A 26892-nucleotide genomic window follows, 5' to 3' on the forward strand; every position below is an offset into this window, starting at 1 on the left:
CAATATTTTCAAAGATAGGAAAACATAAAGTATATCGTGAAATAATCTATAAAAGCTCCCAGTACCATGTCTGGCTCAGTAAGCAGTCGATAAGTATTAGTGTCTTTTCATCTATTAAAATCCCAGGATTAGGAACTCTTGTACAGTCTAGAAAATGGAATTGATAACTATCACTGATTAAATAGTTTTACTTTTTAAAAATGCTTAAGACGGATAGAGAAGATACTGAAACTTTTTTGAACTTTAACATAGATTAGTTCTGCAATAATGAATGAATAGCAGAAATGGTTTCAGTGTAAAATAAACAGTCCTGTTGTTGTGAAGGAAAGCTGAATTTACCTCATAGATTCTCCAGAGGAATCATTTTATTCACGCCATGCGTACACAAAGGAAGTTTTTCAACCATATTTTGCTATTTGGCATGAAAATTGTTTTCTGACTATCTTTGTTTATAAAGCCTGCATGTTTTGACTTGCCTATAGCAGTGCCTAATAAATATTTGTGGGATAAAAGAAAGGAGAATTAGGCAACATGGGAGACTAAGTGGGCAGGGAGGGCTCTCTTTACATAAGCCAGAATCACAACATCAGGAGGAAATTTTGCTGGAAATTTGTCCTCAATATATCAGAAGATAGAGGTGCATAATACTTTGAAGAATCATTTTTACAGTGTAAGACCAGCTTTCTGCAAAACTATGTTGTCACTGGGTTGCTTTCCCTTGCTTTAAGTGACCTTTCCCCTTCTTCCTGGGCCCCTTATCCTTGTTGGTCCCATTCCTTCTGGTCTCAATCCTGTGCCCTGGTCAGTGTGATCTAAACAGTGACCGATGTGGACTAACCTGTCTGCCAGGCCATGCCCCTCTCCCTCAGTCTGCCTTTCTCACCAGATCAGGTCCTCAGGGCCTACCTAATTGCCTGGTGCACCTACAATTTTTGCTATACTAAATTGAACTACTATGTCTCTCAAAAGCATTTGAATTTTATCAGAGCACTTAAAAGATTCAAAATAATGTGTCACTAATGCAAAAATTCAGTATTTAGGAGAGAGATTTTCATAAGGTGTTCTTACCAATAATTTTCACATGCTTTTCATGAAGTTTTGCTGCCTCTGCTTATGGATATCATCAACTTATTATTTCTATTTAAACTTGAAGCCTTGTTGCCCATTTGAAACCATTTGTACCGATCAATTGTACATAGATAGCCTGGTTCTGCCAACCTATACTTATGGTTCTCATAATATCATAGTCTGGCAGTGTTCAAACTGTTCTGGGAGCAGGGATAAGTGCTTGTTCTAGAGCATGTCCCATGAGGAAATTCAGCTTGCTAGACAGTGGAGAAACATGGTTTTCTAGGAAATAAGCCAGTTCGACTCTGCAGGATGCATGTACTTCAGTATAAATAAATCTTGATAAATTTCCTCCATCTGAAGTCTTCTTTCTCAGAGTATGAAGAAAATTTACAGTGTTTATCTCAAATGAATGATTGGTGAACAGGGAATAAGTAGCAATTTTGGATTACCCTTAAAGAATCATAACATTATTAACTGAGTATCTTACTGCATATTTGTAACCTAAAAATGTTTGCATTTTCCCCATGTGGCTTTTTAAAACCAGTATGTTTATATTTTACATCAGATCTTTTATTTGTTCCGTTAATGATGATTGTTCAAACCTGATGGTCTTGAAAATGCATGGCTAACCATGGTGCATCACTATTACTCTTTCAGTTGCCAGTGTTAAAATAAAAATCCAAACTGGTTTAGGCAGAAAGAGAATATATGGATGGTTTAATGTAACTGAAAATTTCTGGAGTAGCTCAGTCATGACTTGATCTAGAAGCTCAAATGAGGTCATTCATTGCTGGTTTTTGTCTTGTTTCTTTGGGGTTTTTCTCTCCATTTCTGTGTTCGCTTCACGCTCAGAAAGATTTTCCACTTGTGGTTGAGAGATGGTTACCGTAGGTCCAGCCTCATATTTTCTCAGGTTCAACATCAGTAAGAAATATATATTTCCTTGTAGCTCATGTAACTCCCTCTGTTGAAGTGAGTGTTCAGCCCATCCCTGAACCAATCACTCTACCTCTACCTAGGTAGTTAGATTAGGAAGCGGGGAGAGAGAGACAGACAGAGACAGAGACACATACACACAGAGAGAGAAAGAGACAGGGACAGAGACAAAAAGAGAGACAGAGAAAGGGGAAAGAAAGAATTTCATGAAGGCAGATGGTGTCTCATGTTCACCATTTTTTTTCCAGTTTATTCCAAGAGTTTGGTACAATGCTAGGCCCATAGTACATATTCAATACATATAAACTGAACTGATATTAAATTTATATCAGATTCAGTTCCCACATTATCAATTTTTCAGTTTACTGTTTTGTTGGATTATTTTAATTCTGCCAAGACAATTTCAAAATTCCTCCAACTTTTACTTATCTAACTCTAATTTTATTTAATTTCTTTCCTTTGTATGTTATTCTGTTATTTTTGTATCACAGCTTCTTATAGATTCATAGTATCACATGAAATATCATAAGACACTTCCTAATTTGTTGTCTCATGAGACTAAAGGGGTAAGGGAGAGAGACAGTGGAGCAAGAGAAGAATGGGTTGAGAGTTTATGATGGCTCTACATACTCCATGTGTATTAGCACCTTCAATCCTCAGAGCAAATGCTTGAGGTAGAATAATTATTCCCATTTTACAGATGAGGAAACTGAGGCGTAGAATGGTAAGTTACTTGCCCAAGTTTTCAAAGTAGGAGTAGATGAGCCATGTCAGGAAAAAATTCATATCAGGAAATTGTTGATTGGTTGGTTGGTTGGTTGGTTGGTTGGTTTTGGACTTGAAGTGATAACAGACCTTGTCTTTCATAGTGCAGTTTTCCCTCACAGCTTCCATTTTATTCATTGGCGCTGTTTTGAATATTGACTTTTTCCTCTAATAAGGGGAAATATATTCAAACTTGTGTTTGCAAAGCAAACTTTGGGGGTGGATATCTGAGTACTGGTTAAGACCCCTTTTCAGACAGACAGCTTGAGAACAGGTTAGTATGCATGTTTCCTGACTTCATTTTCATACTCACTAGCTATTTCATCTAGCAAGTCTCGTGTTTTAGTGGGATTTTTTTCCTTATCCTAGTAGATTTTCTTCTAATATGCTATATAGGTGAGTATATGAAAAATTATAATCACTGCCATTTAGCAGTTAATGACTATGCAGCTTTCCATTGGAGTAGACCCTGCCTCCCTAGGCAAGAGGCTGTACATTAGTGAGATGCCTGCTGTGTGTCCTCATGTTCTTTCAGCTGGAGGATGTCATGTTTCATGGAGCAAAACATGGAAGGAAAACCATTTCTCACCCTTCATCTCATCCCTCTTAATTTATATTTACTAGAAATTCCTCTTACATACCACTAATACATTGTATGATCATCTTAATATTTAGGTCTTGTGAATTTACACCTTTTTCTGGATCTCATAGATAATCTTATGGAAATTTATAAGGCTATTAGCCAGAAACCACTTTAAACCAGACAATTTATTCATTAGGTTTGTTGATTTTTCTGATTTAACTATCAGAGGGTAATCTTCTATATTTCCTTTACTTACAAGTTATTGGTGGGAGAGAGGAAACTCGTTTTTCTCTCTTGAGCTCTAACATTATTATTTTACAGACAATTTGACAACATAAAGGTTAAGTAAATAAGAGGAAAATAAAGTTTTTTTTAAAAAAAATTAAAAGCATCTAAGTACAAGCTATGATGTTTTTATTTAAAATCAGTGCCACTCACTACTTAAATTTAATATCATTTCTACCTTAAAGTAAACATTTATTTACATATTTGTTTTTGTAATGATTTACTTTGCTTCCAGAAATTGAAAACTGCAAGGCCTTAAATGAGTCATTACATTCATGAATTCAGCAAATGTAGGTACTGACTGAAAAGCATGTGTAGTGTTCTGGAATTCTGAAGTCAGCATACTAGGGACTGAAGTCATAGTACTAGTACTGTGTTCCTCCTAATACTGTTTTCCTACAAATAAATCACTTGTTTTGTTGAACCTCAATTTTCTCTTCTTTAAAATGGGAATAATAAAATATGTCTTCTAAATAAGATCTATAAGATTATATATGAGATTATAGATATAGATAAGATTATAGTGATATATAAATGGGAATCGAACAGTATTTAGCGAAATGATTTAAAGTAACAAATACTTCAAATGCAGGAAATGTAGGAATTATCCTTAATAATTATGAAAAAACTTTTTTTTGTTGCTGTAAAGTATTTTAAATGGTATTGTTTGGAGATAGCTCTGGTCCTCAATTAACAACTATTCTAAAAAAAGTCACCCCTAGGTTTAAGAATGTCACTTCCCTCATCTTATTTTTTGAAATTTCACATGCAGATTAAACATAGAAGTCACTGAAAGTATGTAACTTTGCATCTCTTTTTCCGTTTGAATAAAGTCAGGATCTAAATTTGTTATTTTTGTTTTCCAATGAGACAATTCTACTTACATGGCCAAATTACAAACGAATTTGAGCACTTTCATCTCTTGTTAATTAAAGACAAATCTACACAGGCAAGTCTTGTTCATTTTTTCTCCCTTTTTTAATAGCCTTTCTTTTAAAATGATGCTTTAAATAAGGTCTTAACCTATTCGAATATAACCTAACACTCTATTACATACAATTTAAGATTTAAAATATTCTCTGAAGAACCTTCTCCATTTAACTCTCTCATCTTGCGCTAATGTCATCATCCGTCTCAGCCAGGAGAGCTTGCTTGTCAGCAATCTGCATACATTCAAACTTATAAACCAGCCCGCCTATCAGTTCTTATGTCTAAATGCCCTCTCTCCCCTTTCTCACCTAATCTTATTTCCTCTGCTAAAGACTTCTCTACTCTATAAAGCTCTCCAAGCATAATGATATCTGACTCCAGGCACCCAATAGTGCCATTTCTACCAGCTCTCCCAAGACAGTGTATTCGAATTTTGCATTTTATATTTCACTCCCATATTAACCAGTACTTTTACAGACTGACACATATGCATAATTGGTCACATCTCAATTATGTACTTTTTTCAAGAAAACTAGGAGTAAAACCCCTAGTCTGTTAATTTTACTAAGTTGTCTTTTGCTTTGCCACCTTTGAGTCTATTATTTCATACGTAGAACAGGTACTTGGTAAATATTTGTCTTTTCTCCCATTACTCCTCCCCCTCTTTCATGAATGAAGAGATAGAGCTTATTCTTCCTCCATTGTAATGATTTAAAAACTTCTTACCTCCCTTACACATTTCCTTCCCATATAGTCATGCTCTGATTTTACAAATGACTTTTATGTTTATGTCCCCATCCAATGCCCACAAACAACACTTTGATGAGGATGTTAAGCATCTTTTTAGAGATGTGGAAACAGAGGCTAAATTAGTTCATGTGATTTGACTGAAATCACACAACTAGTAAGTAGTGGAACCAGGTTATTGACCTGGTTCTTGAACAATTGAGTGGCAGAATAGATTGATGATTTCAGAGCCTGCTTTGAAATTAGGCTGCCTGGATTAGATTTCGGGCTCCTACACTTACTAGCTGTATCACCTTGAGCTAACTGGCTTATTTTTCCTCATCTCTGAAAAGGTGATCCTAACAGCGTCCATCCAGCTCCTAGGACTATTGGTCTGATTCAATCTGTTAGTATATGTAAAGCACTTAGAACGCAGAGGTGGCCCCCACTAAGTGCTTAGCAGGTGTAAGCTGCTGATCTGAATAGAAGGGAAAGGCAAGTAAAGACTGAAGGAATAAGTTCTTCACCCTAAGTTGGCAGAACTTGTCTCATTTAACACAATAAATTATTGAAAAATGGGAAGGAAGGAAATACAGAATAGAGGAAACCTACTAGCAAGCAGAAGAACAATTTTATAGGAGAAGGTAAATTCACCTACTCCTATTATATGATACCCACTTGCATGACACAAAGCATTAAAAATTATACAATGAATTCTGGGGGCAAGAGACACCAACACAGCCCCCTCTGAGGATAATAGCATTGCCCTGCTGAGAATGAGAAATGGCACTTAGTGATCTGACAGCCTCTCTGACTAAGGATAAAATAGGAAAGTCCAATTCAACTCTCGTTTAAGTACATTTCCTTAGACTTTGGCAAGCTCAACTGCACCATGACACCTGCTAAATATAAGAGTTGATGACCCTTTCCTTGGGAATAAAACAGCAACTACCATGATCTGTAAAATTCATTGACAACTGAAGCTTTGTGTACCATTGGCCAGCTGAAGGGCTAGTTATTCTAAAGGACACAAGCAAGGAGAAGCAGAATCTCAGACTTTTCACAATGTGGTGAAAATCTGCTATATTGCCTGCCCATTTTAATGGAAATTCTAACTGTTTTTGAACAAAGAATTTTATTTTAATTAGAATCATACCAGATACCTAAAAAAAAATTTATGATTGACAAAATGCATATCATCATCAATTGGAACTCCTAAAATAAAACCAAAGGATTGGCGTATGATAAAAATCTTCCCCAAATTATCGAGAAAATATTTTCTCCAACACAGAAGTTACTTTAGCTGACAAAATTTACACAGTGGCTTTATTTTCAAGAGATCCTGGCATTGTACAAGAATTTAAAAACACGATGGATTTAAATTTAATAATTTTAAGTCACTGTGTTATAAGCAGATAATTCTGGATTTCTACTGTAGGGAAGACTGTCATAACCATGCAATGACAATGAGTTTGCCCACATGGCAAGGTGCTCATCAATCATATATAAAGAAGAATTTACAAGTTAAGTATGTTAGATAAATGCTCTAGGGACTATTATCCATTCATTGCTCTTGTTCTATTTTCCAAGTCCTATCCTTGCATCATTTTAGATAACCAGAAGATATATCTAGACTTTCTTGGCTGAGCTCACAGTTCACTGTTCTTATACTTTTTCTTGGCTTTTAGAAAGACTTAGTGAGAAAGAGTTAAATGATGGACAAGTTTTCATCTTCTGAAAAAATATGTCAAATTGTCCTTAGTATATAGTTGAAGAAAACATGTCTATTCTGTAGAACTTGACATTTCTTTTTATCTTACAGTGAGAACATATAAACCCCTGTGGTTTCATTTTTGCTTTGATTCCCACCATGTTCAAAACAAAATTGAGTATTCATATATAGTTATCATTGCATCCAAATTCCTGGAAGAATAATCTCTTTCACTTTCTATCTACCTCCCCTATTTAATTTTATAAGCACAATGGCCTAAGTGCCATCATATTTCATAAAGATTTGTTTTAAAAAGAGATAGAAAGATAAATGATAATTGTGTAATGTGACAGAGGTGTTAGCTAATGCTGTGGTGATAATCATATGGCAATATATAAATGTATCAAATCAGCATGTTGTGCATCTTAAACTTACACAATATTCTATGTCAATTATGTCTCAATTAAAAAATGAAAATCAGTACACTTGTAAGTCACCTAAAATCATTTGTTTAGTAGACATGGTGAAAATTTAAAATAAACAAATAAATAAATAGTAATAAAAAATCTAATTATAAGACCACAGGTCACAAATACCAAAAAAACAGAGAATACACGTGATCTGTGATAAATATAATTAGGAAAACTAAAAAAGTGTTGCCAAGCAAGGGATATTTATAGATTGAATGCAAATATAGGTGAACTAATGACAACTTTTCTGAAATGGTAGTAATTACCTTGGGAAATGTATAGAAATGGCTGCAATGAGATGATCTATTTTTATTTTCTCCAAACACATTTGTAGATTTTCAATGTTTCCTGAGTGATTTTCCCCCTAAATCTACACTCAAAACTTGCCATGAAGAAGAACTAAGCAGTAAAAACAATTCTTTGCCCTAAAGATGCTTCTTAGTAAAATGGAAGAGCAAACTTTTTACTAGATGGGTCCATTAATATATGTCTTATGATGGCCTATGTTATCACAGCTTTAAAATCACTATTAATTTAGAGCATCTGAAAAATGTTGCTGTTGTTTTTTATAGAACCAAATCATAGCTATACCCAATTTTTTAACATTAATAACACAGTATAATGCACCTTCACACTTACAGATTAAAGTCACGTTGTGTTCAACTTCAAAATAATAAATCACATCAGAATATGAATATCATTTACTTCTTACAAAGGAAAATATGTGATTTATAATGCCATGCTTTGAGCATATGGGCAGGATACTTTTATCAATCATCAATAAGCTATATTATTTAAGAGCTTTGTGATGGAAAATAATTTGGAAATATCTCAACCATCAATACATCCACATTCTAGTATAACAGGCTTTATCTGTTGACTGCTTGATATTTTGAGTATATGCCTTATAATAATTCTCATTTCAATAGTATACTGAAAACTTCAGAAAAAATAAAATAGAAGACTAGTGAACCTAGGAATAAATCATACTAACTGGTTAAGTTCTTTATCAGCTTCCCAGACTTTCACATGCTAGGTCATTTGTTCGTTTACATTCAGAAACAGCAAACTACATGGCTTGTGGGCCAAATCTGATGCATCACCTGTTTTTGTAAGTAAAGTTTTGTTGGAACGTTGCTGTGCCCGTTTGGTGACATTTTCATCTATAGGTTTCTCACTACAATAGCAGAGCTGAGTAGCTGTGACTGAGACATATGGTCTTCAGAGTCTAAACAATTTACTATCCACCCTTTTACAGAAAGTATTCACTGACTTCTGATTTAGAGGATCTTTGGGAATAGAGACTACATTTTTTTCAGTGATAATTGTTTTAGGAATTTTTTTCTTAAATTCCAGGAACAGAAGAAAGCAGTCATTGCCTTTCTATTTAACAAACATATTTTGGACAAGAAGACACCATATTCCAGTCCTAGATATTAGGGTGGTAACTGGTTCCTTACCAGTTTTTATTATGTACCTAACATTATACCAAGATATTTACATGGATTAATTCTCACGTTTATTGCTTAGAGATTGATATTATTAAGTAAAACTATTGTATTGATGGCCCCAAATAAAGGCCTCCTTTTCTGCTTTAACTTTGTAGTTTCCATCTACTTTGACTCTGAATTAATCCTGTGAATTGCTTTAGCAGAGGTAACATTTGGCTAGTTATGTCCTCATGCTCTTAAAGCCTTGCCATTAGCATGAGGACTAATCCAGGCTGAGAGACCATGTGCAGCAGAGCTGAATAATCCAATTAAAGCTCTCCTAGACCAACCAATCCTCAGCTAACCTACCAGCTGAGTATACATCCTGAATAAGTCATGTCGAAATCAGTCAAGTCCAGTACAAAACATCAGACCAGCCCTAACAACACATAGAGTCATGAGAAATAATAAATGATTATTGTTTTATGCTGCTAAGTTTTGGGGTGATTTGTTACACAGCAAGAACTAACTGATGCAGTATTGTTTTATATCCCAATTTGCAGACAAGTAGATTGAGGAGGCATTAAGTTAACTAGTTTGATTAAGAATTCACCTATAGTTAGTGGAGAAGGCAGGGTTAGTAACCACTAATCATATTCTGAGCCTTTAAGAACCATTAAATACTGGGTAAGTGGGGCTATATCTGAAATGGCCAGGTGTGAGGACTTCTTCCTGTTTTTTACTGGTGAAATGTGGTTGGAGGAGATTAGACAGCATCCTATTACCACCTCATCTGTGAGAGTCAGTAGTGCAGGGACTAGACAAGCAATAGCATTGTCTGACTGAGAGGCTGACTGATAAAGCAGTATGTTGCATCCTTGTGGTAGTAATAAAACTCCTGAAATGATCCGTAAAACTCAGTAGCCAAAGGGTAAAAGTAGATGAGCCTCATGGAGACGCAGCAGACGTCCAAGAGAGGTGCTAGAGCTAATAAATCAGAATTAGACATTTGGTGCTGGGAAACTTACACTGATAGTTTCCTAAACAGAAATGCATCAACAAATTTCACAATTGTTTTGCGTAAAAGCACATACCTTAATACACTCAACATGAAATAATAGGCAGGAGACAGAGTACAGAAAGATTTCCTTACTGTTTTCTTTATGATTGCCAGGGCATATTTTCATTGCCCATGTGAAAAGAAGTTTTCTTTGTGTTTTTGGTTTTGGTATGTTGGAAATTCTGTGGAAAGTGGGTACGATGGTGGGGAATGAGAAAAGAGGTTCATACTGCAGAAACAGAGGGGAGAAAACAATAAACAAACCTAAAGAGATATCCGTGGCCTACCTCCTAAGCAGAATCAAACAATGAACCTTGCACAGGTTACTTCCTTTGTGGATTTAACAGGAAGTTAAAACCTAAATTTTGTTTCACATTAAACAGTATCTGATGAAAAGAAATAATTTATTTTTTTTAATATTCATTTATTTTATTTATTTATTTGGCTGTGCTGGGTCTTAGTTGCAGCACGCAGCATCTTTTAGTTGCAATATGTGGGATCTAGTTCCCTGACCAGGGATTGAACCCTGGGCCCCCTGCATTGGGAGTGTGGAGCCTTAGCCACTGGACCACCAGGCAAGTCCCAGAACTAATTTATTTTTATTAGTGAAAAATAAAATAAAAAAACTGGAGGCACTTCAAAGGTCTACTGACTAAAAATTGAATAAATAAAAAAGTGTGATATTTATACAATGGAATAATATTCAGCAGTGAAAATAAAGTTAACTCTATCATCAAAATGAACGTCACAAATTATATTAAGTAAACACAGTAGACAGCAAAATGAATGAATGATTTCATTTATGAAAAAGTTAACAGGGAAGGTGGGAGGGAGTCATGGGAGGGAGGGGTTATGGGGATATACGTATAAATACAGATGATTCACTTTGGTGTACCTCAAAAGCTGGTACAAGAGTGTAAAACAATTATATTCCAATAAAGAGCTTAAAAAAAGTTAATAAACATAAAATTAAATACTGTTGATTAGGGATACAGACATAGATGATAACACTATCAAAAAGAAAAAAAAGGAATGGGCTATGAAGGTATGTTAGGATGTAAATCCATTTTGATTCTTGCATGTCAAGCACATCATAATAGTTTTCTTTGAGACATCAGAATATTAAATTAAAAAAGAAAAGAACATGAGACAGTCCATTAACAAATTCAGCATGCATAAAAAAATGGAAATGCTTCCAGTAAAATAGCTGGGTTTTACATCCTAATAAACTTATGACAAGTGTCCTTCGTTGCCTTCAAAGGCTGCAAAACTCCATCTCCCTGGGCAGTTGAGGGTCCTGCTGTGAGGGTCACTGGGAGGTGACAGAAATAGCTGCATAAATAATGAAGTTTGTACTTGCTCCCAAACTGCTAAAAACACTGGATATGGATTAAATTTTCACATTTCCATGACAAATTTTCCTCCCCTTTTTTGCTGTGTCTTTTTTGGTCTTTATTGTTCTTCTCTCAAAAGCAAAGCAAAAAGACCACACATACATACTCCCACACTCCCACATGTGAGGAAACTGTGCAAAAGTGCTGGCATATTCAGAGATGAGCACAGTTCTTGTCAGGCACTGGAAGCTGAACCAGACTGCTTGACAAATCTGATAGAAAAGCATCCTTACTGACAATGCAGTTTCTATGGAATCTGTGACTGCTCTCTGGAAAAGCCCAGTGTCTTTTGAGAGGAGAGGAGATCTCTCCAATAAGAAAGACTCAGTTGGGACAGGCGGAGGACCAAAATGCTGGGGTCAGGATTCTGAGGGCCCCAAGCGTTCCACGCTATCTTAAATCTCCTTCCAGCTTCAATTTTGAAATCAGAAGGTGGAGGGAAAAAAGGTACTTTGGAGGGCAGAAGGGTAGTTTATGATGTTTCTCTTTTGATGGATTACCTGCTCTCTGCTACAGCAACTGAGAGAGACCACAAGGTTACAAGGAACATAAAGCGAAGGAGAGCACTGGCATTTCCTGAATTCTACACAGGTCCAGCAGCTTTGATACATGACTGCCCTGCACAGGGCCATCAATTCTCTGCACAGCACCACGCAGAGTGGAATATGCAGTTTGTATGATTATAGTTATCATCATTACATCAGCTGAACAACATTTTCAGCTCTGTGAACTAAAGGGAGGAGAAGCACCGGAGGGGTTGGATTCAGGCTGACAAAGGAGAGGGGGGGAGAGGTTTGGCAATTCCTATTATTCTCTTTTCTACTAGTTTCCAATTCTTGAGAATGGAGTGTGTATCTGGGCTGTAATCTGATAGATTCTGATTCAGTGGCAAGTGGGCCAAGGAATCTGCTTTTCATAAGCAACCCCAGGTGATGCTGAGGAAATTTTTAAATTGTGCAAGACTGGATACATGATGAGATTAAATCCCCCCAAAACATCTATCTCTTTACTCTGAGAAGCCTGATGTATATTGGTTAAAGCTTTGAATTTTGTGAGATGATTGGATATAAGCTCCTTGAGTGACAGGACTTTGTTTGGTCCCCTGGCCCTAGAAGAGTGCTTGACATAAAGTAGGCATCAATCAATAAATAGACATTTAACGCATGAGGGTATGTATACTCTAAGTCAACGTTATGGTTACACTTTAGATGCTCTTGGACATTAGCCTCTCCATGTGGCATCTATTTGGGAAGATGGAGCAACAATGTATTCCTATAATGTCATGATAAATGTATAAAGGAGGCTCAAGCCTTAACCTAATTTCTCACTCATTTGCTCTACGGTCTTAGATTGTGATTTAAGAAACTGCAGTACAGATTTACTTAACGGTGCATCTCCTAGAAGTAAAACAAAGCCCCTACTTCTCACTTTGGAGCATGGATCCTATTGACAGAGGCTTTATTGGCATATCTTTCCCAGTAACTGAGGCTACATTTATAGTTTAGGACATGAGTTTTAGACACATCAAAAGAATCTGTCCTCTGTGCATTGCTGAGTTTTTCTGTTCTATAATAAGAATGAATAATCTTAGTAAAATGGAGATTGCAATTAAATTTTGGAAAATAAAAGTCTCTGAATTGGTAAAAGTCAAAGAACACTATAAATATTTGAACTTTTAGACTTGGACTGAGTCAGTTTAAGCTGACTAGCCTCAGTATGGGAATAGTCTTTCCTAAGCCACTGACTTGCATGTCAGCATGTCATGTCTTTTTTTGTTTTCCCAGTAACATTTTGAGTCCTATTGAGGATTCCATAGGGAGTATTAGGATATATATATATCCTAATCCATTTTATGTATAAAATGGAGAATGTCAACAAGGAAAAAATATGTCATTTGAAAACATCTGCCGTATGATTTTTTGAAAATTCAAATGAGACAAACCTCTAAAAACATTATAACCGTAGGTAGCTTGAAAATACATAATTTGAACTTATTTTGCTGGATAAATGAATGGAGTTGAAATAATTTCAAAGATTGAATTTTCTTATTTAGGTAGATGAATTCAAAGGACAATATTTAACTAGAATATTGACATTATGGTAATGCTAGTGATATGCACCATAAGCTTAGAAGCACATCCAAACAGTCATAGCATAGTCAATTATGTAAAAGTTGAAAGTTGTGGCCACAGTGCCAGAAGAGATTTAATGCAAATTTTATTTTTAAAAAATTTTGTACGTAAAATATATATATATATATAATATCAAATTGTAATTGATTCATGGATAATAATTCAAAGAAAGTATGTAGGGCTTTAAGCTTCTAATAAAAGGGACATTTTAATTGGTTCTAACATAGAGGCATTAGGGAGGGTAAATACAGTTTTGCTCCACTTAAAACTGTATTTAAATGAAATGCTAGAGGAAGCTCACTGACATTTTTAATTGTTTTGGTTTTGCCGTTTGATTTTTTTGGGTTTATTTTTTTGTTTGTTTTCTTGAAGTCTACTTCCTAGAAAAGTGCTAAAGCTGCTATTGGTTGTAGTATGAGGAGACTAGGCTTCTCGCAGTTGGGACAGTCTGAAATGTGTGTTCATTGTGAATGATCAACCCTAACATTGTGCTAAACAGTCAGTGAGTCTTTGATGGTGCTTTGTTTGGTCTGTTTATTAGCAAAAACTAAAATTATTTCAATCCGTGGAATGAAATGTTAATTTAAATTGTTTCCCAGGAAATGAAAATAGCTTCTTCCTATATAGTTTGTAACAGTGGCTGTCCTTTGATGGAATTGTAGCTACATTCTGTTTTCCTTCCTTTACATTTTTCCACACGTGTGTACACATGCACATACATATTTCTCTGTAATGAATATATATTTCCCTTTTGAAGAGAAATAGCTTTTCAAAAAATTTTATTGGAATATAGTTGATTTACAATGTTAGTGCAAATGTGTCAGTTTCAAGTGTACAGCAAAGTGAATCAGATATATATGCATTCTTTTTCAGATTCTTATTTCATATAGATTATTATAGAATATTGAGTACAGTTCCCTGTGCTATACAGTAGCTCCTTGCAGTTTATCTATTTTATATATAGTAGTGTGTATATGTTAATCCCAATCTCCTAATTTGTCACCTCCCCCCACGTTTCCCCTTTGGTAACCATGTTTTATTTCGAGATCTGTGAATCTGTTTCTGTTTTGTAAATAAGTTCATTTGTATCATTTTTTTGTATTAGATTCCACATATAAGTGATATGATATTTGTCTTTTGACTTACTTCACTTAGTGTGATAATCTCTAGGTCCATCCATGTTGCTGCAAATGGCATTATTTCATTCTTTTTTATGACTGAGTAATATCCCATTGTATATATGTACCACATCTTCTTTATCCATTCCTCTGTCAATAAATATTTAGATTGCTTCCAAGTAAATAACTTTTTTAAAAAAAAAGCAAAAGAATGAGAAATAATTTCATTATACAGAATTAAAGGATAAAATGTCTTTCATTAAAACAGTATTCTATCTAGATATGTTGTGAATATTCTTGGCAACTTTTATTGAAATAAAAATTTATTCATGTCTTTGAGAAATAGTTATTTAGCTTCTATCAAGTGCCAGGCACTGCTTCTAGGTGCTGGGATATAAGCAACGAACAAAGGGAAGTTCCTGATATCACAGAGCTCATATTGTCATGGACGGTAGGCAATAAATTGTGTAATATATGCAGTGATGACAAATACTGTGAAAAAAACTAAGAAAATAGGATGAGGGGATAGAGAGTGATATGGAAGTTGCGATTTTGTATAGGTTGGGCAGCAGGTAATGAATGTATCTGAATAGATAAGGGGACATTTCAGCAGAAGCCTAATTAAAGTGGGTGAGCTAAGGAAATATCTCCAAGAAGAACTTCATAGGCAGAGGATGTGTAAGTCCAGAGGCACGGAGTGAAAGCATACTCGGAATTTTTAACATCAAGGAGGCCAAGGTGGATGGGGTAGACATTGAGAAGGAAAGTAGCACAGAATATAAAGTCAAACAGGCTAGTAGAAGGTCAGATTATACGGAAGTTTCATGGCCATGATGTCCTGAGGGAGATGAAAAGTTGTTGAAGGTTTTGAGCGGAGATGATTCTATTTCATAATTAACAGGATCATGCCGGCTACTGTGTGGACAATAGATGGTAGCAGGAAAGAAGTGGAAGCCCAGAAGCCACTATGGATCCAATGAGCAGCTCAAGTGAGGAAGAATCTTGCTTTCTGGTTTCTGGCTGATTAGTTCTTGGGTACATAGAAGTACTCAGCTTTTCTGAATGTTTTCTGTCTCATGAGATTTCTTCTGTGGCCTGAATAAAAGTCTCATTTGGTTACTCTCCAAAGCAACTATAAACAAAGCTACAAACCCTGGCTTGAAATTACCTCTAACATTGCCGGTGATGAAAAGAAAATTACAGAATTTGACAAAAAATAATCTTTTAATTTTATTTCCATCATTTTGCATATAATTCAGCCTTATTGAAGAATCATTTAGAGAGAAAGAACATTAGCATTTAAATGATTTACATTAAAGTCTGTTATACCTATTTAGGTCTAAGATTGATTTTTATTCTTATGTTGTGGGGGAGAAGAGAACAAAAGGTCTTAGATTATGAATTTGGAATTGTTGAATCTTTTCTCTGCAGGAAGTGGTATTACTTGTATTATGCCAGGGTCAAGTGAGTCCAGAAAACTATGCAGAAAGAAGGACTTAACCTCCAAGAAAATTTATATCTAATTTTGAATCTCTCATGGCAGCATTTAAAAAAAGAAATGAAAACAGAGTGGGAAAGGGGAGATTAGATAGCAGAGTAGATTGTTTACTTTCCTTTGCCTCCTAGATTTTCATTCCTTTCTTTTATCTCTGCAGCCTTGAGGATTTATTGGCACCCATTTCATTTGTCTTTCTCCAGGTTTAAAATTGAGGTGATAAGATGGAATATTACCTGTGTGCTTCGGAACATCTGTGAGTGACATGTGATAGTTGCCTGGGAGACTAGACATGAAATTCTACAGGCCTTTGAAATGCTTTACCTTTGAGAATAAAGCTCAGCTGAAGTTTAAACAGCATACTGACAGTGAGTATTGATCTCTTATATCATCTGTTATGATATTTGAGCTGCAGACAATAGAAAACCCCCCACTCCAAGTTGTTTAACCAACAAAGAAATGTATTATCAAATATAACTGGAAGGACAGAGGTAGAATGAGCTTCAAGTGTGTTGTAATGAGAAGCCTAATATAATCAAGGATCTAGGTCCTTTTCTTCTTCCTCTTCTGTTCTACCCAGCTACCTCCTAGGGCTGGTTATCCTTGTGGTTTCAAGAGATCTGCCAGTGACATACTGAGCAAAAATAATTCTTATTAACTGCCAGCAGGAGAGGAAAGGGTAAAATTTCTCCCTTAAACCTAGAAAATATTCCTTCTCTTCAATCTAATTGGGAAAACTTAATTCACATGTCTATCTCTAGACTGAGGAATGCCATGATCTAACTGGCACAAAGAAATCAAAATCCTCCTTGGGGACTAGATATATTGTGACTCTCTGGACTAAAAGGGCTTCTACTAGGAAGAAAAAGGGGGGAATTGGGAATCAGGTGTCGTATATATCATACAATAGAGAGGCAATGGTTAACAACAGAGTCTACCCTGGAAAAAATTTCAAAGGAATGGAATCTGCCCCAACTTTTGTTTTTCTGTCTCTTGTCATCAACACTGTGGACATGTATCTCCCTCACTATGGATGAAAAGAGAAGGGAGGGAGTTCTGATGAGTCCAAAGTTTCTCCTTTCTCTAGTATTTTGAAGCACTTCATTAAAGAATTTATAAATAGTAATTTTAAAACATAAGTGATTCTAAGGCCTTTGTTCAGTATCCAAAACTTAAAATCAATGAATACTTGTGATGTTATAATAGTAGTTTGTTGCTTATAATTTCCTGTATTCTGAATTCTTTAAGATACTGGTAGTAATTTATTTCAGCATCTATATTAGTTATATCTATAGATATAAATATTGCTAAACAATTAAACAGGGCTTTTGAGACATTTTCCCTTTCATTTTGGAATCATGAAATTTTCTTTGTTAAAAGTAATTTTAGCATATTAGAGCCCAACAGCAGATATATGACAAACTTGTTTTTTGCAATTTATTTTTGAAGGATGTATTAATTTTCTATTGCTGTATAAAAACTACTGTAAACTTAGTGGCTTAAAGAAATGTGAATTTATTATCCTACAGTTCCTATAGGTTATAAGTCTGTACACGGTTTTGCTAAGTTTCTCTGGTCAGGGTTTCACACAGTTATAATCAAGGCCGCAACCAAGTGGTAGTCATACTGTAATTCTCATCTGAGGCTCCATGTCCTTTTTCAAGCTCATTAAGCTTGTTGGCAGAATTAGTTTCTTGTAGTCGTAGGAAAGTCCTTACTTTTAAATAATGTTGCCAGGGATCCCTCTTGGCTCCTAGAGGCCACTCACAGTTCCTTCCTAGTGTTTTCTTTTTTCCAGGCCAATAGGAGCATGTCTCTCTGAGTTTGAGTCTCTGACTTCCTATGTCTCTGGACACAGACCTAAGGGTGCATTTAATCAGGTCAGGCCCACGTGATAATCTAAAAGTCAGTTGACTGGGGATTGTAATTCGATGTGCAAAATCCCTTCACAGTAGCACCTAGAATTAAAGACCTGGGAGAAAGTATGTATATACCAGGGCGATTCCAAACATAAAGGTTGGGCTTCCATCTCTCAGTGGAAGATTCAAATATTGGGTCTCATGTGTTGGACACTAAATACTTCAGATGAACTATACTTCTCTCTCTATCCTCTCCCTTCCCTCTAGCTAGATACAAATCAGTTGAATTTCTCTGCTACAGGAAAAAAATATATAAAGAACTAACTCCATAGATTGGAAGGGCAGGATGAGAAGGAAGAAGATGATAATGAAACCATAGTATTATGTCTGAAGAAAATGAGGAAAAATGTAATTGAGGAGACGATGTGAGAAGAAACAAAAAACAACCCCAAAAGCAAGTATCCATGAGAGAGTAGAGGGTTGGTATCCGGGTTGTATGGGTTTGAGATGAAGTTAGAACAAAAGAAAGCATTATAGGAGAATAAAAAGATGGAAAAAACAAGGTAGAGACATCAGAGTTGAAAGTAATAATAATGATAGCATTTGTGGCCATGGATTTGCTTTGAAGAAGGCGCTCTGCTTCTTTTTCCTAAATAATTTCCTGCGGTGAAGGAAGGCTGAGGGCAGCACATATTTGTGTATATGTCTTGATCTCGTTAACAGTATTTCTCAGCACTCACTTTGTTATGGTCTGGCTGCTGCTTTGAGAAGCCAGACAGAGCAGATAATATTACACTTAATAAACACATATGAAGGCCAAAAACATAGCTACAAACAAAGAAATTTAAAATAACCCAAGGTAGTCTTGTAGTCTCCTTGCAACAAAATGTTTAGACAAGAAAATGAGAATGTAAATAATTCAATGTGTTTTTTTCTCCCCTTTTTTCCCCAAAATACTAACAAGGATGAATATAATTTGAAAACAACTTCATAAATCCATTTTCCCCAGAGCACCATAGAGTAAAGAAATATTCCATATGGGTACCAACTGGTTCTTAGTTACTAAAGTAGAAGTGATCAAATAAAGCTAATGACAGAGGGTTGGCTAAGCTGAGACTTTCAGTAGCATGTTTGTGTGTGTGTGTGTGTGTGTGTGTGTGTGTGTGTGTGTAAAATACAGTAGAGATGTATTCCAAGCATCTGTCCTTTAAGCAGGCCATATGCATCTCTTTTAAAATAAATTGTAAACGACTGCAGAGTTATTTTCATTCTATGAAGAAAAAACATATACCACAAATGCAGGAGACTTCGTTTTGGCTTCTGACTTTTTGACGCTCCTGAATCTTTAGGTTCTTAGCTCCATAAAGGAAGGGGCTAGGAAGGGCTTGAGAGTTCCTAAGACACCATTAGTCAGTAGCAAACAAGGTGAGCATGTATACCAGGCTGCCACTAATGTCCTCTATGAAGATTTACCTTTCTCTTTGACTGAACACTGTTGCCATGAGGTTGTGCAGTTGACTCATTTTCCTTTTCTTGGGGGAATTGTGAGAGGCTACAAAGAAGGGAGATGAATTGAAAGAAACAGCTCTCTCTTTCCCTCCCTGCCAACAAGCTTTAGGGCATAGCAGAGGGATGATTCAGCATCCAGCATTCTTGTGACTCTGATTCCCATTCTAATTAGATGACTACTTGTTTGGCCTTTCTAAGACATCTCCCACCAGAATGAAGAGGAGTTTTTCTGAGAATAGAAGCAGAGGTATATTTGCAGGATTGTTGATAACAGCTGCCAAAGACAACAATAATGCCAAGATTATTAGCCTAAAAGGAAGACACAATTTAGGCTAATTTTTTGAATTAATTTATTGACTAAATCACCAACATTGACCTCAGGGGTGTGCACCTACTTTTCCCCCTGGCTTCTAGATCTGATTGCCTGCATGTGAGTTACTGTTCGTGGATTACCAGGCATCATTTCTCTCATCAAGTCCTCAGATAAAAGAAATGCCTGTGTCCATTCTCCATATTTTTCAAGTTTAAGTGTTTGTTATTACAGTACTAGAAAGCAGTGACACTTTGTGGCTTTGGGGATACATATGGCTTTTCAAACTGCAGTTCATGAAAGCTTCCAATTTCTGAAGTAGTGATATTTTTCATCACAGAGAATCAGTAGTCCTATGATTCTTTGGTTCAGGAAAAATTGCCATGTCATTTTGCAAACTATGACTACAAAATACTGAAGGCAATCTTGTCAAGAGGATGTGTTCCTTCTGTTACTTGAACTTTATCTTGTTTGCGTCTCAACTCTAATGAAGACTGACTGGCATGGGTGATTCTGGCTTGAAAAGGTCACAGATATAGCAAAGTCTATATAAATATTTTCATCTTATTATGTCTCTACTACACAGCTGCTATTGAATTTTCCTGGGAGAATATACTAGGAGGGCCAAGATCAGTGTACCAGTTTATTGATAGTACTTCTTAATATATTTAACTCTTAGGGAAAGAAAGTGATTTATGCATAATAGTATTTACTAATGCATAAGTAGAATCAAAATTAGTTACTTCTAATTTGTTAAGAAATCAGAATTTCACTTGAGAGTAAAAATTACTTCAAATATAAAATAATAATAATGCTATCATTATGCATCCTTTTTCTAAAATTTGTGAGTGTGAATGACTTGATCATGTTCCTAGAGAAAGTTATGAGTGACATTTTTGTTTGTTGCTTTAACTTCATTTGACAAACCAAGTTGCTAAGTCCATATTAATGGGTTAAACTGATTTTTTAATTACATCTGGGATGCAAGAGTAAATTAAGAATTTATTAAATTAATCAGGTTATTTTATTCAAATGCTTCCAGGGTGATTATCATGATACCTAAGTAATCAGACTCAATCTAAATAAATTAATTCAATAAAATATTAGCCTAATTTGTGCCTTAATGGAATCATTTCATTAATACTGTCAGGAATGAGGAGAAAAGTTTCCAGACATTTTAAAGAGCACCAGCAGAGTAAATGTGGTCAATATATTACGGCTGGCAGTGGAATTTACCAAGTTAAGAAAACTATGTTACTGATTAGAAAAGGGGTGTTGATATTACTACCCTATTTTACTGAGAAATTTAAGATTTCCCACAAGCAAATATTCATCTTCCATCTTTTTTCATTTCTAAAATAACTCGATAGCTTCTTCCTCTTTTCCATTTTACAATCTCTGAGAAAGAAATAATCTTTTTTAACTAAGGCTGATCCATCTGCTTATGCTTTAATCCTAGTCATTGTTCTGCCTTCTCTAGGGCTTTATCAAACATGGCCTTTAAAATTATGTATCTATCTACATATATTTCTTTGATTTTTCACTTCCAACTACTTTCTTTCCCTCTACCTGAAAATATACTTGGGATGAGCAGCAAGCAACCCCCTGAGAAAAATAAACAAAAAAACAAACACACTTACCTGAATGTTGCTGCCTCCAAACTTCTTACTGTTTTATCACTTTCTTTCCATTTTCTTTTAGTAATCTTAGAAAATGAATGTACTCGTGGTGCCTTATCTTCCACATAGTTGACTTATTTTGTACACTTAGGATTCTGTACCTAATGAAACTGTGATCTCAAAGATCACTAAACAATTTTAACTAACAAATTTATTTCATTCTGATATCCAAGGTTGAAGTTTTTCTTTAAATATTTTCCTGGCCTGTGTTCATCATTTGCATCCTAAATTTCTTTTTTTAGTTTCTCCTCATTTTTTATTTTTTAAAAAAGGACAGATTTAGGATTTTGTAAGAAATTACTGTTACATTTTTTAAAAATCTGTCAAGTACTATAGTAATGGAATAAATAATTAAGATTTTTTAATGTTCAATGTTTATAGAATTTATAAAAAGTTGACTGAATTAGAAGACATTAAAGGGAAGTGATTAGGCAAGGAAAGGCACATCATTTCACCACAAGAAATAAAGACCATAGTTGGAAGTTAATGACCAGCCAGAGCTTTAGGTCTTGTGGTAGTTTTTCCCAGCTCCAGAGGGTCATTACAGTGGAACCTTCTTTATGGTTCTCAGCTGAAATAAACATATGGCAGTTGGAGAATTTTACTCTGTGACCCCAAGGTAGTGTTAAAAGAAAGCACTCTTTTAATGTCTGGTGTGTGAGGAGGGAAGGAACAAAAATCCAAAATGGTTTGGTGATACTGAAAATCCTATTGACATATTAAGGAGAGTTTAAAAAAAAAAAAGTTAAATAAGGTGATTCCTCTTGTCTGGCTGAAATGGAATTCTTGCAGTTACAAAGTTAAGATTCCATGTCAACACTTTCTTTTTTGTAAACAGACCCAGCGTAGATAAACAACCATGATATTTCACCTCAGGTGAAGCTATATGCCAGTATTTAGGGGAAAAGATCTTAGATAATTTCCTTATTTTTAGATAGCCTAAGTCTTTGAAAATAGCACTAATACCTCTGACTGACTGGTTATCTACAACAGCAAGGTGAATATAAGTTTTGATGATAAGAGGTTTCCCAAAGAAACTAGAGTTTCCAGTTAAACACATACAGTTACTTTATGAAAAGTCTAACAAACATCAGCAGAACTTGCTTTGGGTCAACCTCCTACTACCAATTTTCTTTGACAAATTTGTGCCAAGAGTCTACCCATTTTTTTCTGTCTGAACTCTGAACCTAGATTAGTTTGTTGGAAAGATTTACAGGTTCCATGTAAGTTTTAGTGGTATTAAGAAACCACTCTCTGTGTGAATAAATAAAATGGATTTTCAGGATAAAATCGTATATCCACACACACACACAAAGTCAAAAACAATTGGGGGGGGAAGAAATAAGGGAAAATATAAATATCAAAAAATCATAAAAATGGCAATTGTAAAGCAAGCAGCTTCCCACTCATGCCACATGACATGCCTTCATTAAGGTGTACTCTTTCCGGTTGGTATGAGCGGCACAGAAGAAGAGAGCAGAGGCCATGCACTGTAAGGGAGCTGAGACGCAAGCCAGGCAGAAGGACCATCCCAATTCGCCAGACACATTCTCAGGCATCTCTGGTTTCTGGTGGAGTAGTTCAATTCCGGCAACATAACAACTCACTGAGCCCAGTGTACACAGACTTGCAAGGAGATGGAGATTGCCTGTGGCAATGGTGGGGTACAAGCTTCTGCAGATACAAGCACAAAGTCCAATCAAAGCCCCAAAGCACATCAAACCTAGGCTAATAAATGGCAAAAGGAACTGGCAATGCTGAAGATAGTTCTGAAGCAGATCAATCCCACTCTTGTGGTTTCCAGGATCAATAAATGTCTCCATGAACTGCTCATTTAGGGTGAAACTCATTCATTTTGTGACCAGATCAAATGACTCTGTCCTTTCTGGTGGGCTATACCAGTATGTATTTTGGGATATAGTGATAGGCCATCTCCAAAATTCCACTGTGCCATTATATCGGAAAAGTGCATCATTATGAGTCTTTTCATCTGCCTCATCACTAGCAAATTCACATCAGATGCTTTTGTTCAAATCGCTGGAATTTTCTTGAACTGGACTTCAATACTCATACCAGAAGCCTTTGCCAATTGAGGCTGCCATGTAGATGGTAGAAGTGAGGCTAAGCACACAAGCAATTACAAATGCTGAATGCCCATTCTGGCATTCATACTGCTCGCCCACCTTCTTGCTCCGCTAGCTTCACCCTCAAGCTCAAACCACAGCACCCTGCTCTTCCCACGCCTCCACTGTTGCACTTCTCTGCAGAGCCTCGGCCTCTGCCCAACTTGCCCCAGGTCCAGCCTGGCCCCGGAGTGCCTCCTAAATTCACTATTTCTTCCCTCTTACTTTCCTTTTCCACTCATTTTTACTAACTTTCAAAGCCGTGGCTCTACCTACTAGCCAAATGCAGGAATTAAATGAAAGTCCTGCCATTGTTTCACTTCACTATGCTCTACATTTATTTTCTTGGTGACCATATGTATTTCCTTAGTCACAAGTTCATTTCTATTCTGAGTCCCAAGTCTATTTGATCCTATTTACTTATTCCTAGGATGCTAACCTTCATTTTTAGATAGGAATAACTTGCTAACACCACAATTTCAAAAATCTGAAATTTAAATGGATTGACAATATCTAAAGTTTTTTTTTTGTTTTTTTGTTTTTTTTTTTTACCCCCAGTCAGCATTCCCAAGATACTAACTTGAAATCTTGGTGATAAAGTTTGTGACTTTTTCCCTCTAACCTTACACATCTGCTTAGACATCCTGTCCATAGATGAATTCTCCTCAGTGTTTCATTTATATTGTCTTTTCTTTCCATAATTATAGCCAACATTTGAGTTCAGGATTTTGATACCTCCTAATATATTGCTTTATTTAATATGACAGTTTTCCAGTGGGGTTCCCTCATTCAATTTCTTGTTTACAAGATTGTGTGTACTAATAGCCTCTCCTTCCTACTGCTTTATCTCTAAATCCCATGAGATGATGGTGTCTTTCCCTATTGTTCTTCTGACACTTCTCTCTCAATAAATGCTTCTTCATTCCTACAGTACAGTTTGATACTATCACGTTTTTGCCAAGAAGACTATGCATTTTTGATTTGTAACCCACTTAAAGAAAAATTCTTACCCTTACATTTATTTGCCATAATCATCAAAGCCACCAATATCATATCTGAAACCAAAACAACTTCTAAACTATAATTTTTTTCCACTTTATAGATACATGCTCATTTAATTGTCAACACATCTATGAAATAAATATTTATATTTCCCCTTGTTAAATGGTGGAGCGGTAACTCAGAAAGTTAGCTACTTAAGCCACAAAAATGTATCCTTGGGGGTAGGGAGTGCAATTGACCATGGCTCCAGCTGCTGGGCTCTGAAATCCATCACCATTGTATACCTAAGTCACAGTTCCTAAGGGCTGCTCCTGGTCAATGACTGGGAGATACAGGACTGCTCTGACAAACAACTTTGGCTTAAGGACTGTCTACCAATTTTGTAGAAATTTCCTGAGCTACACTGCAGTCTGAAACCTTCCTTCCTCCCTTCTCTTTCTCTTTAACAGGTGGCAGACCTAAATCATGGTCTGACAACTTTCTTGACCTTCTCTGGCTATCTCCCATTTTCCCTCATAGGCATTCACTTCAGTCAACTCTTGTATGGCTAAATCTGTCTTGATATGTGCTTCTCAGAAGACCCAGACTAACATGGTCATACCACTACTTAGAAGCTGAGCTAAAATTTGTGCTCTAGAATATCTAGTTCCAAACCCAGTATACTTAGCCACTAATATATGGTCTCCATCCACATTTACAGATTTTTACCCATCTTTAGTCCACCACTCTCCATCCAAACCAGGCTATTATCCATTTCCGTTTCATTGCTTTCCATTTTGAATGCCTTCCAGTCTCCCTCTCAACATATAAGTTAGTTTTCAAGGTCTATTTCAAATATTACCTGCCCTTTGAAGCTTTTAAAAAATTCATTTGCCCTAACTTGAATTCTCTTTTCACTGTATCTGAATTTTTTTTTCACTGTATCTCTACCTGCTTCTTTTATTAGTTGAGGGAAGATTTTAACATTTTGTGTAAAATAGTGCCAAAATACGTGTTAGCTACATTCTCATTTTTACAATTGACTTCCTGTATGACTTTGGTTATGGGTCAGTGAGACATGGTGCTTTCTATACTTCATTTTATTCAACCTTACCGTAAGCAGATAAAATAGAAACAATTTCCAAGCTACGAAAATAATCTTCATAGTGCTGAGACCTCATGAGACTTGAAAATATCTACTATACTACTATAGCATTTGTTTTTAAAATAATGGCTTTTATTCATTAGGACTTCTGTAACATCAATGAAATAACTCACGTGACAGTACCAATTATAAGATTCCTAAGAGGAGCTATTTTTTTTCTTTTACATTGATGACCTCTCCTTCTCTCTCTCTCTCTCTCTCTCTGGAAGAAGAAATACCATATGCATGCATTTTTCCTTTTTCTATATTCAGTTGATGGGAATATGAAGAATACAATATTTCCTTCAAACAGCTGCAAAGATAAGTCTATTCTTCTAAAAGTAATTTAGATCTAGGCACTAAGCATCTATAGCTGCTAACATCACAAAAAGAAAAGATGACTAGATGCTATCATAGTCAATTTTTGATTCTCTGTATTAGTCTGCAATACAGATTGGTCTGCGTTAGTTCCTACCACAGTGATGAGGCCTCAGAGAATAGTCGTAAGCATTAAATCACAAGCTCCTGCTTGATCATACATAATACAATATTACTAAGTGAAAATGGGGATTAGAACAGCCAAGAGGCTCAGAATGCACCTGATTTTGTCAAAACATTTTATTGCTAGATATAATAGTGAAATTACAGTCAGAAAGGGTTCTTTTTAATGAGTAAAGAGTCAAGATAAAGATACTAGATGATGTTACGAAATAGTATTATCAAGACTGATATATGCCCACCTTTACTATAGGGATAAAACTGCTAAGCAGACCAGGATACCTGTGATAACAGCCAAAAGAGCCCATTTCTGTTAAATAAGGCCAGGATTATACGGAGCAATTTTTGCTTTTTGTCTGTTGTATTTCAGACTCAAGGCAGACCATTTTTGTTGTTATATTGTCACATGTTTAGATGCACAGGGCATAGCTTGTTTATCATTGCATCTCTCTACCAGCACAGTTTTGTAATATATAATTGGTACTTAATAAATATTTATTAAATAAATAGATAAATAAATTCAGGTGGCTTTTACCTTATATTACATTCATTACCTTTTAAATTAGCATCCTTCTGAGAGATTCAGGATTCTAAATAGTCAGCCATTAATTAAATGCAATCATTTCATTGTTTTATATTAATAATCATTAGCTTCAGCATCAAGGATGCATTTTCTAAGTAGA

General features: G+C 35.6%; 1 pseudogene; it reads right to left on the reverse strand.

Annotated features, from left to right (window-relative positions):
* Window positions 1–22869: 22869 nt before the first annotated feature.
* LOC130829840 (claudin domain-containing protein 1-like) lies at window positions 22870–25748 on the reverse strand (annotated as a pseudogene).
* Between the last annotated feature and the right edge of the window lie 1144 nt (window positions 25749–26892).

Source organism: Hippopotamus amphibius, chromosome 10, assembly GCF_030028045.1.
Source record: "Hippopotamus amphibius kiboko isolate mHipAmp2 chromosome 10, mHipAmp2.hap2, whole genome shotgun sequence".
Classification (NCBI taxonomy): Eukaryota; Metazoa; Chordata; class Mammalia; order Artiodactyla; family Hippopotamidae; genus Hippopotamus; species Hippopotamus amphibius.